Raw genomic sequence first — 18,041 nt, forward strand, 5'->3', positions numbered from 1 at the left:
GATTGGAATGGTATTATATCTCTGGATCCATTTTGGAAATATGGCCATTTTGATAGTCTTGGTCATGTCTATCTGGGAATATGGGATATCTTTCTCTTTTCTGATGTCTTTTTCAATTTTCCTTAAATTTTTTATATTTTATTTTGAAAGTAGTAAAAATACAATAGAAAAAGACAGAACAAAGCCAATTGAGACAATGCAGTGAAATTGGTACAGAACTTCACAGTAGGATACTGGGATGGTAGTAGTAGGTACTATAGTATATCTCATTATCTTCACAATATTTGTCCAGTAAATTAGGTATAGCAAAATCAAACTAAAAATGGAACATAATTATACAATTGAAAAAGAGTGTTGAATAGAGCAAAGCAAACATAACAAAACAGTGAAAACCACCTTTGCCTTCAAACAGAACATAGAAGGAAATCCCCCATAGTTGCTATATTGCATATGGTCATCCTCCCAAGAGATGCTGAGACATCTATGCCCAGTTACTACCAGGGGAGAAGTATTGTTTGATTCTCAGCCTGTGCACTGGGAGGCTCACGGGAACTACTTGGTCTCCTCCTGGCACATGCCAGAGCGCTTACCAGGAGGGCAGAAGAATAAGCTGCCTAATCCCACCATGGCCGGATCTCGGGAGCACTGGTTCTCCTCCTGGCCCATGCTTATCACGCATCAATTTTCTTTTTCGAGTACTGCAATTTTCATTTTAGAAGTCATTTACTTCTTTAGTCAAGTTAATTCCCAAGTATTTTATTTTTCTAAATGCTGTTGTGAATGGTATTGTTTCCCTAATTTCTTTTGCAGTGAGTTATTATTAGTGTACAGGAATGCTATTAATTTTTGTGTATTGATTTTGTTTTCAGCTGCACTACCGTATTTAGTTATTAGTTAGGAATCCTTTGATAGAATTTTTTAGGTCGTCTATGTAGAGGAGCATATCATATTCAAATAATGCTAATTTGACTTCTTCCTTTCTTGTAAATACCTCTTTTATTCATTTCTTTTGCCTGATTGGTACAGCTAATGTAGGAATTCTATATTGAATAGGAATGGCAATAATGTACATCTTTGCCTTGTTCTTGATTTTACATAGAAAGCTTTCAGGTCTTCCATGAAATGATATTCTGGGAATATAATATATTCACAGAAGATTGGTCATAAAATGCTTTCATATGTTTGAACAGGTCCTTTTGTATCTATTTCCTTCAGGGAATTTTTAAAATCATGAAGGAATGTTGGTTGTTGTTGAAATCTTTATGTGTGTCTATGGAGATTACCATGTGATTTTTGTCCTTACTTATGCATTTATTGATGTGGATAAGTTGTACCATCATTGTATCCCTGAGATGAAGCCTAGTTGATCATGATATTTCATCCATTTGATTTGGTGGTTTTTGTTTGCAGGGATCTTGTTGAGGATTTTTTCATCCATATTCCTTAAAGAGTTCAACTTGTAGTTCTCTTTTTTTTACTGCATCCTTGTTTAGTTTGGGACTTAGGGTAATACAAATTTCCAGGAATAACTTTGGAACTATTCCTGCTCTTGTCATTTCATGTAGAGTTTAAGGATTATTGGTATTAAATCTTCCCTGAAGTTGTTGTAGAGTTCAGTTATGAATACACTGAGTCATGGGCTTTTTTTAGTTGGTATATATGCATGTATTATTAATACTTTCAATTACATTTCCTGTTACTGGATTACTCAGGGTTTTTATGTTTTGTTGTTTCAGTTTTGGTAATTTATATATACTTGGGAATCTGTTGATTTCTTCCAGATTCTCCAATTCACCAGAGCACAGGTTTTCAAAGCAGTTACTAATAACCTTCTGGATTTCAGTGGTGTCTAATTTGATTCCATCTTTTTCATTTTAATTGCATTGTGTGTTAGTTACTTTTCTCTCATGGCTGTGACAAAATACCTCATACCCAAAATGAAGGAAGGCAAGGTTTATTTAGCCCACAGTTTGTTGAGCTTTCAGTCCATAATCTACTGGGTCCACAGCAAAATGGGTCATGGGAGAGGGCAACAGTTTATGGTGGTGGAAGACAGCAAAAGCAACAAGAGCAAAAGGAAGGAGCATGGCAAGAAGACTCTTTCTGTCCCTTATAATTATGTAGCACTCACACCCATTATCCCAGCATTGGACTATGAATCAATCACAAACTCTAGAAGCCTGCCTCCATGACCACAGAATGTTTTGGGGGGTCATCCAGACACAAACCATAATACATTACTTTGGTTTTTTTTTCCTTTTTCTGTAAGGTTGGCTAAGAGTTTTTTTCTACTTCTTTATTATTTAGATGAACTTACTCTTTTATCCATTGCTTTTTTGTCTTTTTTTTTAGTCTCAATTTCATTGATTTCTGCTCTAATTTTTATAATTTTGTTCCTTGTGCTTTTGGATTTGAGATATAATTATGTTTATATTGCCTTGAGGTGCATAATTACATTACTTATTTGAACTTGCTCTGTTTTTTTGGTGTAATCATTCACAGGTATAAATTTTCCTCTTAGGACTGCTTTTATTGTGTCTCATAGGTTTTGATAAGTGGTTGATTCCAGGAAATTCTTAATTTCTTCCTTGATTTGCTCTGTGATCCATTGATCATTTAAAATTGTATTGATTAATTTCAATGTGTTTGCATAATTCATCTGGTGATTTTTTCCATTGATTTATAGTTTCATTGTGCTGTGATCTGATAATATGAAGAGAATAATTTTGATTCTTTTGCATTTATGTAAGCATGTCTTATGGGCTAATATCTGATCTATTTTGAAGGAAGTTCTGTGTGGTGCTAAGGAGAATGTATATTCTGTTTTTGAGTGGGAAACTGTAGATATGTATTAAGTTTACTTATTCTGAGATGATTCAGCTCTGATATTTCTTTGTTAATTTTTTGGGCTAGTTGATCCATTTGTGACAGTGGGGAATTGAGACCTCCCCACAAACGGGGTTGGTGTTTATCTGATCTTTTAAGTCCAATAGTGGTTGCTTTATGATGCTGGTTATGATGGTGTTCAATGAATACATATTTATAGTTTTTATATCATGTTGAATTGTTCCTTTAACCCATATGTAGTGACTTTTTGCCTCTTCTGATCAGTTTTGGCTTGAAGTCCACTTTGTATGGAAGCAGGATAGCTACTCCTAATTGTTTTCATGTTCCTGTTGCTGGGATATTATTTTACATCCTTTGATTTTGATCTATGATTTTTTTGTGTTAAATGTGTATGCAGCCTATCATTAAGTTTGTTTTTGATCCATCCTGGAAATCTGCATCTTTTGATTGGGGGAACTGAGACCATTCCTATTGAAAGTAACTACTGAAATGTACTGTTATTCATGCCTTTACATTATTTTTCAGTTGCTGATTTCTCTTTCTAATAACTGCTTAACTTGACTGGTATATTCATTCTACTAGACCTTTTGGTACTGCTAGCTTCATTGCATCTTTTTTGGATATCCTTGAAAATTTTTTGGTGTACTAATTTTACGGTCATGTAATTTGTAAGGCTCTAGTTGCTATGGAAAACTCCTATTTCTCTATCCATTTTTCTCTACCCAGTTTTTCAGGATGCATCAGTCTAGGTTGGAAATTGTTTTCTTTTAGGGCTTGAAGCACTTCACTCCAAGGTTTCTGGCCCTTACAGTTTGTGTGGATAAATCTGCTGAATTCTTCTGTAAGTCTAATGGGTTTACCTTTATAAGCATGATTCATTGCTTTTCTTGATTGGTGTTTAAGATTTACTCTTTGTGTTAGACTTGTGGGATTTCGACTACTATATTGTGGAGTGATTCATTTCTGACTGTGTTTCTGACAGGGTTTCTATATGTCACACTTATTTGTTGTTCAAACTTTTTTTCCATATTTGGACAATTTTCTGCTATTTCTGTAAGCACCCTTTTTATACTGTCTTTTGATTTTTCACTAATTCTAATTAATATTAAAATAGTCTTCTTTTCATTACAACTCTTGAATCTACTTTTCATGTTTTCTTATTTATTTACGGTGCCTCTGAGTAATTGGTCACAGCATCAGCCCTCTGCTCTGATTTTACACTCTGTCCTCACATTGGTCATTTCTGATACTCATACTTCTAATAGACTTTTTAATCTTTTGCATTTCTGTTCATTACATTTTAATGGATTCTAATTTGTTGTTACATTGGTTATTCATGATTTGTATTGTTTTGTGTAGCTCAGCTAGCTTTTTATGAGTGTCTTCTGTAAACTCACTGATCATTTTATTTTCTATTCAATTATAACATCCTTGAGCCCATTGAATTCCTTATTGACTTTTTTTTGTCTCATCTCATCATTTCAAATAGTTCAGCTATGTGGCTTGTGTTTTTTTTTTCCCCTTGATGCCCATGCATCAACCTTGGGAGAGTGGGATATTGGGAGGCATTTTGTTTCCTTGTCCTTTCATGTTTCTTTTTCCTTTGTTCTGAGGTTTTCAGGTTAACTGTAGTGGAAAGATTTGTTGCTTGGAGACATCTTTAGTTAGTATCTGCTTTTCAGTGATGCACTGTGGGTATGGCTAACTATAGCCCTCTGCCTCTAAGACCCAACTATCTTTGTTAATTTGGTAAGGGAGGCTGCAGTGTAATTGACCTTGTATCTAGTTCTCTGGGAATGAACCACAGTATTGTTAATGACACAAAGGCTATGTGTCATTAGGGTATTGTCTTACAGTGAAAACCTATTAATAGCAATAACTATGCTACCCTGGCAAAAGCACTAGAACCAGCAATAGTGATAGCATGAAACACAAAATGGATATTGACACGATAAGAACCAATAATGTACCACCCTCAAGAATAGAAAAAAGATTTATAATCATAGTACAAGTTCGAAGACTAATCAAATATTTACACACAATAGATACTTACTGAATACAATAATTATTCCTCTAATAACAATTATTCAACAATAATAACATAGTTAACTATCTAAACAGTCATAAAACTTAGTTGTTATATTAACAAGGATAGAGGGATTGAGAAATGGGAACACTGAGAAAGCGAAATTTGAAAAGCTAAGCAATGGAAGATAAGCAAGAGAGAAAATGTGATTAAATATAATATTAATGAATAAAAGGAAATTAATAGAATTAGATAAAAGTAAAAAAGCAAGAAAAACAAGAAAAGAAATAAAAATAACTGCAAAATAAAGGGTAAAAGAAAAATGAGAAAAAAATTAAAGGAACAGATAAAACAAGAAAAAAAAAATGATACAAGAAAAAAAAAAGCCTTCAGTCTTCCCTGAAAAAAATGAGGGAAAAAATAAGAAAATTAAAAAAAAAGAGTAAAAAACTTTTCCATAGTTTTGCATGAGTGGATTATTTCCAGAATCTACTGTCTTATAACAAGTCATGATTTTCTTCACCTCACTCTATGACTTGTAGGTTTGTGAAGTGTTTCCCTGCTCTAGAGACCCCACTGTCAAAAGAACCCAGAATTGGGCAGCCGTCCAAGCTGAGGCATGTCCTTGCTCACATGGTAGATGGAAAATCTAGCAGATGACTGATTTCTGTGCTGGATGTAAGCAGTGGTGCTAGGGTTTCAAGAAGACTGTTCAGTTTGATGTCAGTACTTTCAGATCTGAATCCATAGATGCAGAATTGGCTGCTATGAACACAGCTTCTGTCCATGGAGTGCTGCCACCCACCTCTTCACAATGTTCTAATCCGCAGCACTCAGGTGGGATTCCATCTGATAGGGAATAAGGACAGGTTTTGGTGTTCACAGATGTGGGTACAGATCACAGGTTTGCCTCCTAATTGCACTGTCACTTCAGACAGCAAGCTTAGTTGCTCTCAGCCTCCTATCATTTGTTTCCAAAGGTGGTGATGATAACCCAGAAGGGTAACTGTGATTATAAATGAGATGATATTTGCTATACTACTAACATTAGTTCTGGTTAAAAGTAGGTGAGGAATAAATCTGGGTTTCTTTCTCTTCTTGGTTTAGAAAGTCAAATTCTAGGCCCCAAGAAAGCAGTAGACATAGGCAGGAAGGGCATTTGCTGCCCTGGAGTTAATTGCCAGGCAAAAGGATGACTCTTGGACTGTCTTTTTTTTTCCATTTCTTACCCAGTACCCTAAAATTTCCCAAACTGCTCTTTAAACTTGGGCAGAAATCGGTGAATATATAGACAATTAAGCCCAACTGATACCTTAATGAGGGGCAACTGTTTATGGTAGATGTACCTAAGTGTTTGCACAGAATTGCCTTCCTTAAAGAAGGAAGATAGGGAGGGTGCCAGGCAGATGTGACTATAAGTTCCCACTTACCTCCTAGAAACCCATGTGATTCAGACTAGGGTTCTGTGGAGGATAAAGAAAATTTGCAAAGATAATGAAAGGTATAAGCCAGGTTCTTTTTTCCCTCTTCACCTTCCAATTCAGTGTGAATTATGTTCACACTCAAGAATATGGGAGATCTGGTCTATGTCCTCAGGTCCTTTGGCCTGGATAGGACAGACAGTGTACCCTTTCCTACTGTAGGCCAAAGCAGAAGACGGGGATCGGGCTAGCGCAACCTCTCTGAAAGAAAATCCTTGACAAAAAAGGGCCCAGGTAAGGTGGAGCCTAGGGTCTCCCAACAAGCTTAGGGGTTCCTGCGAGGTTGAGGTCTCAAGCCCGGGCATTGTAGGACTGTCATCATTTGGCCTGGGAACTGCTAACATGGACTTGCCTGAGCTGAGCCCAGGCTGGGATGTGGTTTGCTCATCAAGGCCAAGGAAAGACTTTGAAGAATCCACTTCCCCTTTTCACTGCTGAGTTATGAGAAATGGAGAGCAAGAAGCCCTGGGAGCCAGAAGGCAGGCTGAGGCAGCCCTTGAGGAAAAGGAAAGCCAAGAAGGGCAAAGGTGGGAGGGATGTGGCAACCCTTCCAATTACCTCCTCCTGGGGCTTCCTGCGGTGGACACCTCCTGGAGCCTCTGGGGAACCTGGATTGTCCTAGGCTGGGCCCCAGCAGGTCTTGCGGTCCGCCTGCCCAACTCAGAGATCTCCAGGCTGGACTGCAGATCTGGTTCCCTTACTCCAGGGCTCCTCTGGGAAAGCAGAGGTGAGGCAGGCCTGCCTGGAGCATTTTCGGGCAGCAATGACTTCAGTTCTTGTCCCCAAAATAAATGCACCACAGACAAGACAGTGTGGTCAGGGGCTGAGGAGTTACTGTAAATACCAGTCAGCCAGGGCTTCCTATTTCTGTTCCTATGACTCCCTGGGGACAGGCACTGGCCAGCCCCTTCTCAGCCCCCTCTCTTCTTCCAGACACTTTTGAAGAAAAGCTTGGCGTGGATGCTGCTCACTGGATTGTCTCACGAACCTCTTTTGGGGTTGTAGGAGGGACCTCATTCCCGCTGTCAGGCTAGACTTAGACTAGCATCTGGCATATCCCCTGGAAAGGAATGCCAAACCCAGAGTGTAAGGCCCATGTTCTTCAGTTTTATAAAACCCTACACATCAGAGAATCAAAAAAAAAACAAATTCATGAATCCTTCCTCTATACTGAACCCTCTCTTAAAGGATTTACATAACCTATCCCATATCACCCTTACAATAGCCCACAAGGTGTAAGTCTAATTTTATAGATGAGAAAATCGAGATAGAACACAGAAATGCTTGCCTTAGTGCGCTCCTGCCAGTAAGTGAGGGGTCAAACCCAAGCAGCCTGACCTCAGGCCTGAGTTCTTAACCCCTAGGCCACATGGGGCCGAAGGCATCAATCTCATTCTGCACTAACAGGAAATAATGTGCAAAGAAAAGTTGAAGGTCTGGGCTGACGAGCGAGAGCGCTGGATTTGAACACACCCTGACAGACACTTCAGGTCCTCCCACTGCACAGAGGCACCTCCTAGAGGCACGATAGCAGTGCGCCCATGGGACACTGTGCTGAGCCCCAGTGGGTGGCTGCTTCCCATTTTGTGCACTTGGCAGTGGACACAGCAGCATTCACACGCACTTTGGTGGCGCTTTCTGGCTTGAGTGAGCTTGCTGTTTCCAAGCAGAGATACCACTGCCCTTGGGAGCTTGGCCAGGTGTGTTACTTCCTGATTTTCCATTCCTGATTATTACTCAAGAAAATCTTTTTCAGAGTCTTTGATCTTTGGAAGAGGCATGCTACCTTTGTAAACTGAGGTCTGCCAAGAAGTCTTACAGACTTTGCAGAGGGTATATCTGGCCCATCCAGGAGAAGGGCTTTATCCCCATTCTACTCAGCACCTCTGCTCTAACAGGAAAAACAATGGAACCCGGGAATTTCCTGCCAAGAGGAAGTAGTTGGCAGGCTTTCAGGTAGGAAAAGAAGAGATAACAGTCTGAGTTGACCACACAGGACAGAAATTAAATGCTGTGTCATTGTTTCCAGGCAGTTTGGCTAAGGACAAGTGGGAGTCATAATACCTTCTTGCTAATGTGAGGCATTCAGGGAGATCTTAGTTTCGGGGTGAGTGCTCACTGCTCACTGTAGCTAACGGATTTGTAATATCTCATTTATTTTCCTTCTTTCCTTGGCTACTAACCTAGTTGGAACTCAAATTTATGCTCAGTGGTTTTAATTGTTCCCCAAGAAAGAAATCTTTGGAATACTACTCCCTTCACCTTTTCCCCCCCCAAAACAGTAAGTTTAATGTATTTAATTTCATCTGAACTATGATGTTACCTGTGTCCTAAGTGCTATACAGTTTAGGTTCACATTCACTATGCATTATTCACTTCTCAGAAGTTTGTTGAGTGTCTTCCAAATGCCATTCTTGGTGTTGTGGATATTGAGGTGGACAAGGCTGGCCGGGTCCATGCTCTTCTGGGTCTCAGCATATAGTGATAGTGTCAAACCTTAAAAAATGAAAGGTGCACATGTGTAAAGCACACTGCACACACACCACAGGAGCTCTCTGCACCACAAACACAGCGCCACATACAATGCAAACAAATACTATATACATTCTAAACACATTTATAGTAGGACTAGTATTAAGTGATATGAAAGAAAATGAATCATGCTAAGGAGGGAGATAGTGTCCTGGGTGGGAGGCAGGGAAAGAGGGTTTTTGGAATTAGCAAAGCCTCCTGGGATGAACGACAAGTGAGCAGAGACCTAAACAAACAAGCAAGTCTCGTACTGAGGAGAGAAGCGCAGTCAGTGCCTATGGCCTTACAGCAGCTTGGGGGTGGGTATGGCCTTAACGACGTGAGTACTTTGCAAAAAATTTTTTTTAAATAGAGAAAGAATTTGAGGCTCAGAGATTTAAAATTATTTGAGGCCACAGTGGAATTCAGTTTCAGATCCATATAATTTCTATTAGCAGGAAATACTCTGCAGCTGGGTGTGAAGTTTTAGACCAGCCTGGCTTTACATTTGGACTCTCTGTCTCATCCATCCAGGTTCCCTGGGTGGGACTGAACGATTTGTAACCTCTCTGTCCCTTGTTTTCTCATCTGTAAAGTGGGAATAAAAATAATCCCAACCTGACTGGATTGCTAACAGGATTGTGGTTAGCTGAATGTCTGGCCCCAGGCTGGGCGTCAGTAAGTATAAGTTCTTAGTGTTACACAGTGCTGGTTTTCACCCTGCAGTGGAGATAAGTTACCTACTCCTAGTCAATCAACGGATAGGAGTGAGGGCTAACAACCTGATGAGGTATAATTATCCCCTCCACAGGCTCAGGGTGGGGATGGGGCACACAGAGCATTGTGGGGTGGGTTATTCTGCAGTAGCTAAGCAGGTTCTTGGATACTGGAACAAGCAGCCTCAGAAAGCACCATCTCCCTTGGGCATGTGTTACAGAATTAGAGATTAATGGCATTTGAAGGTGGCTTGCGGGAGCCACTAAGAAGGGAGGGGAGAGAGTAGCCCAAAGAACAATGCAGGGGCTTGTTCCTCCTGAAAACTGTGCTAGTGAAAACCTGAGTCCTGCCTTCCACCAGCCACCACCTTTCTTCAAAAGCCCCATGGGAAGAAAATGGACAGAGCTAGAACTTTGCCCCTGAATTACAGCCCAGGTCCGTGTGGAGGATTTTTTTTTTTTAAACTACAGCCTTAATGTCTTCCTTTCCAGATAAACATGAGACTCACCCTCAGATACTATTGCTTTGTTGTGGGACTCGAGGGAGATGGCCTATGATTTCAGCCTGTATCCTGAAGTGGAAAGGATGAATGAATCAGAGAGTCACCTAATGAGGGCTAGCTGCATTCCTCTGTCATGGCCTCTGCCTTACTGAGGCCTTCTCCTGCAACCTATAGCTTCCCAGCCAGTGTTCTGAAATTGGTCCTTTCAGTAAGCTGAGGGAGGTAATGGCTCTAAGTGCTGCAAGCCCCAGGACTCTGAACTAGTTCTCCTTGGTCTCCTGAACCTTGTCCATACCCTGGGAGTCACACCTTTTAATAAACCCCTTGGTTATCCCCATTGCATGTACCATCTGTCTCCTCCCAGAATCCTCCCAGATACAACCCTATGATGCATGTGCTTTCTAGAAAATGACAGTTTAGTTCTCCAGACAGGAGCACTGCTGATTTTTAAAGAGACTTCTCACACCTACACTACAGGAGCATTGAGTTTGTTGTGTCAGTGAAATGAGTTATTGTAAAACACTGAGTTGACCATTAAGGAATGTAAATAGCTAATAAACTGGAAAATTATCTCTACTGTAATAAAATAAGCTGCAAGTAAATAAAAAGAAGACCTGATTTTTACCCTCTCAAACCCTGCTGGGATAGTATCCAGTGGGTCCCTCAGGAAAATGTATCCGGAGCCTTAAAAGGTTTTATTATTGGGAGTCAAGCAATTCTTTTGTGAAAAGTGTCCTCTTAAGGGCATATTTGGAGCCATAAAGATTTATGGGCAAACATGTTCATTATAAGATTATTCAGTGGTGACGACCTGAGAGCTATATAGATATTCTACCAAAGAAGGCTGGCTGAAGAATGGAGCTGCATCAGGAAGTGAAGAGATCGAGCACACAGTCTCTGGAGTCAGCCCATTTGGTTACACACCCACAGTGTTGCTAAGCACTTGACTGTGTCCTGTCCAGTGCTCACCAGGATGCTGAGTGAAGCAGAGACACCTACGAGAAGCACTCAATGCACAGGAGCTTTTAGAGATCAAAAATTTTTTTTCTTTGAAAAAGCTCATATCAGTATTGAAATGGTGTTTCTGAAAAGTATTGGATCATGTGTAAAAGTAAACATGCTATAAAATAAAAAAACAAAGATAATTTAAAAATTAGAATTTGATTCTAGAATAATTCTCATGCTTTAAGCATGAATAATACATTATTAATTTATATGTTAAAATATGTTTCCATATTAAAATAATATGTAAGCTATATTATGTTATAATATATATGTTAAGCTAATCATGTTCGTATATGTATTGGATGATGGTGAGTTCTAATTTTTTTTTAGTTTTAATATAACTTGGAGTTGATCATTATCAACTTGTCCCTTTCTCTTTCTTAGTACAGGGGAGACATATGCCACTGTAGTAAGACAAAACTGTCCCACAACTTCACATCCAAGATGTATTTTTGAAACATTTATACTACAAAGTCACCAAATAGTACAAAAGGTACCAAACCGAAGCAGAAGTCTTTCCTGCCATGTACAAACTTACTAAAGGAAATCATCGACAATAAATCCTTTGATTCACTGCAGAACTATGTGCATATACCAGCAGCTTGAAGTTCTTTTCAAATAAGCCTGTATTGATTTTATAATCAGAAAATTGTAGCATGCACACATTTAAAATGTGGGCAGTTTTATCGTCAGCCCCACTGAGGGGCAGGCTGGGGTCATGGTCTGTCCTGATGGACTGGACAGAACAAGGAGCTTAGGCAACACCAGTGTGGGTTTGGGAAGGGAGGGGTGTTTCGTGGCCACTGGCCTGAGATGGAAGGGTGCTGGTGGGCCCTGAAAAGCACACAGTTCCTGGCTTCTGGTTTCTCCGTGACATTAGTGACACAGATCCTGAGCACTGCACACCTGACTTTGGGACTGTAAGTAGCAGTATGTCACTAATGTTGATCCCTGAGTTCAAGCATTGATGATCTTTGCCGTGCTTTTAATGAGCATTGATACCAACCTTCTTTCTTTGTCTCTTGTTTTGAAGACACCGGTCTGCCGCATTTTTGACTTCCCCAGACCCCCAAATCCCGTCTTCAGCTCCCAGCTTCCTTGCCTTTTCTCCAAACAGAACTTTGCTTCATTTTACTTTCCCTACCTCACTCTTGCCCCACCCCAACTTCTTTAGAATTTACACTGTAGGTCATTGATTGCACAAAGAAAACGGAACTGTGGGGTTGAACCTCATATTGGGCAATACGTAGAAGGTTCATAAAATTAACTGGAAACTAAGTCTCTTGATGCAGTTCCCTACTCACTGAACTCATGTGACTTTTGGATAAATCACTAATGCTTTTTTTTTTTTTCAGCACTGGGATTGAACCCAGGGCCTCACATGTACTAGCCAAGCGCTCGACTATTAAATTTCCCCATCCTAAAACGAAATCACTAATGTTTTTCAAGTTTGCATTTGTTCTGTGTGAAACAGAGAATGAATGCTGTATTGTTTTCGGTTCTATGTGGTCAAAAATCTGTCAGTTGTAGAGAACTTTATATCCCTTAATATAGACAAGAGAGATAACAGGGATTTCACAGCAGTGTTTGGAACCAGGGACCACTGACTTATGCGGAGGTTCAAGAATTTCACCTGAGCATAGGCAGTGGTGGAGCAGGGATCCCAAGCTTTCATTCACAAACTCATGAAGTTCATGCTTTCATTTAGAGTGTGTGTAGACAGTACAAGTCAGACAAGAATAAAGAAAGAAAAGAAAAAACTTAGTGGATGCAGAAAGTGGTTTCAAGAGGAGAAAGACCAACTTAGAGCTCTCCCTCTTTGTCCATCTGTGTAGTGATCTTGGAAAGGTCCTTACCTTGTCACATGTCAGTGTATTCTTCTGTTAAATGGGCATGATCTTTTTTTCTTTCCTCTGGAAAGCTGTTGTAATAATATATGAGATCACTGCAGCTACAGCACTTTATAGACATCATGATATTAGGAAACTTAAAGCACATTCTGAGTCCAGAAGTTGGCAAATGAGTGCTGAGTGGTTAGACTGAAAAGGTCCCTTATTTAGCTATTTATTTAACAAGTGTGACCCATGTCCAGTGCCCATTATATGCTAGATAATCTTATAATTATTGGCATTAACATATTTAAATTTTCTGATCACACAATGATAAAGACGCAACAGCTACCCTGGCTTTACAGATGAGAAAACTGTGGCACAGAGAGTTTAAGTAACGAACTCCAGACCACACAGGTAGCACACATCAGAGCCGGGACTGGAAGCAGGCAATCTAGAGCCCGTGCTCCCCATCATTACATCATGTGGTCTTCTTTGCTAGCTGGAGTTTGGTGTAGTAAAGAAAACACAAGGCCTACAGCAGACAGTTGTGAATCTCATTCCTGCCACTTAGTTGTATAGTCTTGGGAAGGCTCATCACTTCTTTGAGATTTCTGTAACACAGAAATAAATATTCCGTGTCACCCAGATTTTGTAGAGGTTAAATCAAAACATGTTATCTGGTCTCGGGCCAGAATGAAATGCACAGGCATTGTGAGCTGGGTTTGCATGCAGTGCTGCACCGAGCTCAGACTCAGTCATTTGCTTGGTTTCTGACTTTCTTGGACCCTGAGTAACTGCCTGCCATGCCACATCCTTAAGAGTGCTCAGGACTCTGCAGAGGGCTGTTCTGACACTGAGGTCCCTACCTTGTGGATCAGAATTGGAAGGCTCTGGTTCATATGTTCTGGCTTATTGAACAATTAAAAGTTTATGTTCAAGCAGACAGGTTTTAGGCTCCTGTTGCCTTTGGGCTCTGAACAGTAAACAGGGCTCTCTACACTTTTCTGTCCACTTCCAAAAACTTGCTTGTTAATTTTAGGGTTGAGGAAAGTCTCTGATGAGCTCTTGCCCACATGGGGTTAAGGTTACCAGCGACCTCTGCCTCTGGGAACAGCAGCAGTCACTTCCCGAAGCTCAGCGGGGGCAGGAGCTGGGCCAGGCCAGTGGGCAGGAGCTGGGCACGACATTTCCAAGATGATGGGAGCCACGCCTCTGCAGACCGGACCCACAGCCCACGTGCTTACCAGAGAGGTATGGCCTTCTATCCAGCATGGCAATTTTGTTTTTCATATCAGTTTAACTCTAGAAATGGTTTGACATTTACTACTGCAAAAAAACTGAGTGTGGGTCTTCCTTAGCAGGGGCCTCTTTAAAGAATAAATGCTGACAGAGTATCTTGATAATAGGTCCAGTCACGTTTACTCTCTACTAAAGACATCACAAACCACATATTGATTTTTTTAAGAGAAAAGAAATAGGAAGAAACATCTACCAATTAAGAATAAAACTAACAGTTTATTACTCTCTGATCTCTAAGGCAAATAGAGAGTAGAAAATCAGTTGCTCCTCCACCCATACTGAGACATAATAATTAGACGACTACACAAATAACCTTCTATTAAAAACTGAGACAGGCTTTCATTTGCTCAGGGTTCTCTATCAGATCATAAAGATGGTCCCTGTGTCTGGTTCTCTGAATTCTGTAGATGTCTCTTTCCTTTTCTGAAGGACCTTTAGAACAATTGCTTTTTTCCTCACTTCTTTCACTGTGAGCAGGGGCCTGATAAAGAACTTGTTTGTTACCTTTTTGTTTATTTGTCCAACGAAGTCATGAAAGTTTTCCCAGACTCTGCATCAGATTCTGAGAGGTGCTGCAAAGAAACACAGAAGAGAAGAGGGGACATTCACAATTTCTGGGACTGTATCACTAAGACAGTGACAAATTTTTCAAGAAGCAGAAACAAAAAAACAAACAACGTATTCAGTACTGACATACCATACATGTATTTAGCCTGGCTACTCCAACTTTCCTGTGCATGATACAATTCTATACTCAATAACTTTGTTAAAGTTATAGACCCATCTCTTCCTCCATCTAGTAGGTAAGTAAGCCCCAATAGAGTAGGAATTTTGTTTGGTAATGATATATTCCACACATTGGGAATGGTGCTGGATATAAGGCAGACAATCAACTAATATTATCTAATATGCATAAATAGTTCTCATCAGCTCATGTTTTCAAAGGTTCAGATCAGTTTTCAAAGGTTTTCCCCAAGCACCTGATTGGCAGTAGGCACTGAACTATATGCTGGAAACTTGGGCTTTTCAGAGCTTTCAGATATTGATGGGGAGAAAATGTATCAAGTTAAAACAATCCTTTGCCTAAGTGATAAGTTTGGAAGATTTTGGGATAAGATCCTAAAGAATGTGGTAGGGTGCTTCAGTCACATTTTTGGAGTGAAACAAGGAAGGGTAAGCAATAAAAGTTCAAGGAATGAGTAGACAAAAGTCCTGGGCCCAGAGGACAAAAGAGGAAATCTAGCCATGGGAAGTGAGGGAAAGCAAGTAGCTGGAGGGGTCGGAGATGTTATCCTTACATGAAATGTGCGAAGCGGAGAGGGAGGGAAGAATAAACTGAAGCCAAACTTCACACCTTCATAGAAGATTTGGATTTAACTTTAAATAGAGCATGAAATCATTATGAGGTCCCATGGGATGGATATGGTGCATATCTGTTTTAGAGAGATCACTCCAGTTGTTAGGAGTAGTATAGATTTAAAAGGGAGCATCCAGGCAGCAGACTGCTAGAAGTCTCTGCCTGACCGTGGGGGATGTGCTGGAGAGCTGGTTTCTAATGGGCAGGCTGTAGACTGGCAGACTGGAGGAAATCCTGAGAACTTTGGATGAAAGGACTGACTAGAGTTGTGGTAGAGTGAGAGAGGCAGTGGGTGACTGTGGTTTCTGATTTGGTCAGTTGAGTGGATGATTTGAAGTAGCTCAGGTGCAGTGTGGGAGAGAAAATTAACCAGGAGTTCATACATATGTCTTGGGAGATGGAGAAGTTTATGACCTCATTAAAATGATTTCTCAATGCACTTTGAAGGCATGTGGGTGAGAAGGAGGAGGGAACGTGATTTAAAAATTGTGTTGACATGAATGTACTTCAACATCAGACACCTACAGATGGTGGGTATGAATTGGTGTCCTGGGCTGTACAAACTGGTTGTCTACCTTGTTACAATTCAAGGACTTTTATCTGACTTGGCAAATGGCAGTGGAAGAATGAGCTGAACTATTTACTTGGATAGTCCTTGATTAAGAATATTAATCCTCTTCTGGTGGTGCACAGTGGAATAGATAAGAAAGGATTTGGGCTGATATTTTAAGTGTTCTGATCTTTTTGCTTAATATTCATCATCTGGCAGTCTCAAATTGTTTTATTCCCTTTCACTGTAATAATTTGATATTATGAAGTGATATTATAAAGCATACTATTAATACTTCATAAAGAATATCTCATACTTAGAAATCATTAATTAATTCATTATTCAATTCATCTGTCCAACAGTCTATCCACTAATCAACTGATTGTCAACTGCAGTTCAAGTTTCTTACATAGTTCATCTTACATGGGGCCTGCATGTTGGTATTTTATTAAACTTCTAAGTGATTCTAGTGTGCAATTAAGGCTGAGATTCAAGCTTTCATGAGGGCAGCGACCATGTCTCTTTCATTTGGGTTACATTTGCAGTACCTCAGGTAATTTCTGGCATAGAAATAGCGGCCAATAATTATTTTATTATTATCAATATTATTTATTATATTATTATTTATGCTAAGCACACTTCTAACATCTACTAGGCATTGCCAAGGTTTTTCCAGTTGACTGTGAATATTACCTGGTGATTTTCATTGGATACCATGTTTCAGAAAATTAATTTCTCATGCTGGAATGAGGCTAGGATATATCATTCTTCATCTTTGCAAGTGATTTTCTTTCAAACATCTCTTCTATTTATTGCCACCTGAGGTCTTTGGGCTTCCCATAATTGGAGCTGATTCTTGATCCAGCAGAAAGGAAACAGAATGATCCTTAGTTGAGGGAGATAGAGATAATTTTGCTAATACCCTGTGTACAACCTCAGTGTGTCACATCATTTAATAGCATAACTTGGGGCATTGGCCCAAATCTCTGAAACGTAGCTGGTGGGTGTTCTCTGTGCCTTGCTTTGTCCTGCCTTTCTGCCTCTGCAGCATCTTGCCCTGCTTTTTCTATTTCTTACTTCTGGTGCTCTTCCTATGTCACCGTTGCTGTGAACTTTGAACACTTGGAGGTCCACCCTTCCTTAGCTGTAGAAGTGGCTACCATAGTTCCCTTGACCCACAGTTATCTAGCTGATGCAGCACAAGTTTATTTCACTTGACTCCAATTTAACTGTCCTGAGCCCCTTCCTTATATTGCCAGGAGATTTTCTAGCAGATATGTAACCTAGTGATTCAGGCAATTATTCACATATTCCCCCACATCATTAGTTTTATGGAACACTGCCAAGGGGCATATTTTTCTTTCCTAGGACTCTTGAGAGTAAAGGAAATAGAACTCTTACCATGAAGTCATATGAAAGAGTTTATTTCTTAGAAAATACCCCATGGCACTTTTATAAAACCTTATACACATAGACTGCATTTAGGAAAGGAATTATTTTTATCTCACCCTCTGCCATAGGAGTCACTGGACAGATCTCCTACCTTTCAGAGTATGGCCTTAAAAATTTTCTAGCATCTGCTGACCACAAAGTAGTGCCCATGGCTTCAATAGAGAAAGACATGGTTCATGCTGGATCTTGTTGGATTTAGCTAAGATGACTGTAACTGAACCATATAAACCAGGATGTGTTTTGAAGGGGAAAGTGTTATTATTAATTTTAATTGAATAATAGGTGTGTTTGAGGACTGTCAAGTCCCACCTTACACCGATTGCTGTAATCTTACCACTAATTAAAATTTCCCTGCAAGGATCTGGTTGATATAGTGAAATTATAAATAATTCAGAAAAATTAATCAAAATATCAGCATTGTAACCCAAAATAACAGTTTTTTTCCTACTGAACGGATAAAAT

The sequence above is a fragment of the Cavia porcellus genome, unplaced genomic scaffold, assembly GCF_034190915.1.
Source record: "Cavia porcellus strain 051 isolate PalLab524CR breed Dunkin Hartley unplaced genomic scaffold, mCavPor4.1 scaffold_5, whole genome shotgun sequence".
NCBI classification, from domain to species: Eukaryota; Metazoa; Chordata; class Mammalia; order Rodentia; family Caviidae; genus Cavia; species Cavia porcellus.